Genomic DNA, 3,395 nt, shown 5'->3' with positions numbered 1-3,395 from the left:
AAAAAAAAAAAAAAAAAAAAAAAAAAAAATCAATGAAACAAACATTGGTTCTTTGAAAGAATAATTAAGATGGATAAACCACTAGCTAGACTAATAAAGAAAAAAAAGGAGACTATCCAAATAAACACAATCAAAAATGATTGATTATCATTGACCCCACAGAAATGGAACACAATATCATTTAGAGACTATTATGAACACCTCTGTGCAAACAAGCTAGAAAACCTAGAAGAAATGAATAAATTCCTGGAAATATACAACCTGGTCAAGATTGGACCAGGAAGAAATTGAATCTTTGAACAAACCATAACTGAGTTCCAAAATAGAATCAGTAATAAAAGCCTACCAAGAAAAAGCCCTGAAGTAGATGGACTCACAGCTGAATTCTACCAGGTGTATAAAGAAGAGCTGGTACCAATCCTACTGAAACTATTTTTAAAAATTGAAGATGGGCCGGGCGCGGTGGCTCAAGCCTGTAATCCCAGCACTTTGGGAGGCCGAGACGGGCGGATCATGAGGTCAGGAGATCGAGACCATCCTGGCTAACACAGTGAAACCCCATCTCTACTAAAAAAAAAAATACAAAAAACTAGCCGGGCGAGGTGGCGGGCGCCTGTAGTCCCAGCTACTCGGGAGGCTGAGGCAGGAGAATGGTGTAAACCCGGGAGGCGGAGCTTGCAGTGAGCTGAGATCCAGCCACTGTGCTCCAGCCTGGGTGACAGAGCAAGACTCCGTCTCCAAAAAAAAAAAAAAAAAAAATTGAAGATGACAAACTCCTCTCTAACTCATTCTATGAGGCTGGCATTATTCTGATAGCAAAATCTGCCAAACACACAACAGGAAAATAAAACTTCAGACCAATATCCCTGATGACTATAGGTGCAACAACCCTCAACAAAATACTAGAAAAGCAAATCAGCAGCATATCGGAAAGCTAATTCACCATGATTAGCTAGGCTTTATTGATATGAAAGATTGATTCAACACACACAAATCAATAAATATGATTCATCATATGAAAATAACTAAAACAAAACTACACAATCATTTCAATAGACACAAAAAGACTTTCAATAAAATTCAACATCTCTTCATGTTAAAAATGCACAACAAACTAGGCATTGAAGGAATGTACCTCAAAACAGTAAGAGCCATCTATGACAAACTTACAGTCAACATCATACTGAATGGGCAAAAGCTGGAAGTATTCCCCTTGAGAACCAGAGCAACCAGGGAAGAGAAAGAAATAAAAGGCATCCAAATAGAGGGAAAGGAGGTCAAACTATCTTCGCAGATGACATGATTCTATACCTAGAATATTCCATAGTCTCTTCCCCCAAACTCTCAGATCTGATAAACAACTTCGGCAAAGTTTCAGGATACAAAATCAATGCACGAAAATCGCTAGCACTCCTATACACCGGCAACATCCAAGCTGAGAGCCAAATAAAAAAACTTAGTCCTATTCGTGGTAGCCAAAAAAAAAAATAACATATATATAAATACAGCTAATCAGGGAGGTGAAAAATCTCTACAACAAGAATTTAAAAACTGCTGGAAGAAATTAAGGGAGACACTAACAAATGGAAAAATACTCCATGTTCATGGATAGGAAGAATCAGTATTGTTAGATTGGCCACACTGCCCAAAGCAATGTACAGATTCAATTCTATTCTTATCAAAATACCACAATGACATTTTTTCACAGAATTAGAAAAAAAGTATTCTAAAATTCATGTAGAACCAAAAAAAAAAAAAAAAAAAAAAAAAATTGGAGCCTGAATAGCCATGGTAGACCTAAGCAAAAAGAGCAAAGCTAGAGGCACTTTACTACCCAACTTCAAACTATACTACAAGGCTATTGTAACCAAAACAGCATAGTGCTGGTACAAAAACAGACATGTAGACTAATGGAACAGGTTAGAGAACCCAGAAATAAAGCCACATATCTACAACTATCTGATCTTCAACAAAATTGACAAAACAAGCAATGGGAAAAGAACTCTTTATTTAATAAATGGGGCTGGGATAACTGGCTTGCCATGTGCAGAAGATTTAAACTGGACCCTTTACTTTCACCATATATAAAAGTCAACTCAAGATGAATTAAAGACTTACATGTAAAACCCAAAACTATAAAAATTTTAGAAGAAACCTTAGGAAATACCATTCTGGACACAGGTCCTGGCAAAGATTTCATGATGAAGCCTTCAAAAGCAATCGCAACAGTAAGAGCCATCTATGACAAACTCATAGTTTGGTACCGAATTAAACTAAAGAGCTTCTGCACAGTTGAAAGAAACTATCAGCAGAGTAAACAGAAAACCTACATACATAATGGGGTAAAATATTTGCAAACTTTGCATCCAACAAAGGTCTAATATAATAATCTATAAGGAACTTAGACAAATTAACAAGCAAAAAACAACCCCATTAAAACATGGACAAAGAACATGAAGACACTTCTCAAAATAAGACATACATGTAGCCAGCAAACACATGAAGAAAAGCTCAACATTACTAATTGTTAGAAAAATGAAAACCAAAACCATAATGAGATACTACTATCTTGCACCAGTCAGAATGACTGTTATTAAAAGGTCAAAAATAACAGATGCAGGTGAGGTTGTGGAGAAAAGGGAACACTTACACACCGCTGGTAGGAATGTAAATTAGTTCATCTGCTGTGGAAGTCAGTTTGGAGATTTTTCACAGGGCTTAAAACAGAGCTACCATTCAACCCAGCAATCCCATTACTAGTTATATACCCAAAGGAATGTAAATTGTTCTACCATAAAGACACAGACACTCGTGTTCATTGTAGCACTATTTACAATAGCAGGGACATGAAACCAGCCTAAATGCCCATCAACAATGGACAGGATAGAGAAAATGTGGTACTTATATATCATGGAACACTGTGCAGACATAAAAAGAAACAAATAATGCTCTTTGCAGCAACATGATGGAGTTGGAGGCCATTATCCTAAGCAAATTAATGCATAAGCAGAAAACTACTGCATGTTCTCGCAAGTGGGAGATAAACACTGAGTATACATGGACATAAAGAATAGAACAATAGACACCAAGGCCTACTTGGTGGTGGAGGGTGGGAGGAGGGTGAGGACCAAAAAACTACTTATCGAGTCCTATGCTTATTACCTGGGTGACTAATCTGTACACCAAACTCCCATGACACAGGATTTAGCCGTGTAACAAACCTGCACACATCCCCCGAAACCTAATATGAAAGTTGCAAAGAAAAAAAAAAACAGTATTAAGCAGATATATTTTTTGTTTTTGCTAATATATCTTTGGGTTGATTCCTAGAAGTAAGATTCCTGGATTAAAGGTCAGGATTTTGTATTGTTTTCTTTTTTTTTTTTTTTTTTTTT

Source organism: Rhinopithecus bieti, unplaced genomic scaffold (assembly GCF_001698545.2).
Source record: "Rhinopithecus bieti isolate Rb0 unplaced genomic scaffold, ASM169854v2 scaffold_15769, whole genome shotgun sequence".
Lineage (NCBI taxonomy): Eukaryota > Metazoa > Chordata > Mammalia > Primates > Cercopithecidae > Rhinopithecus > Rhinopithecus bieti.
The sequence above is the reverse complement of the archived record's forward strand: the minus strand, read 5'-3'. Positions refer to the sequence as shown.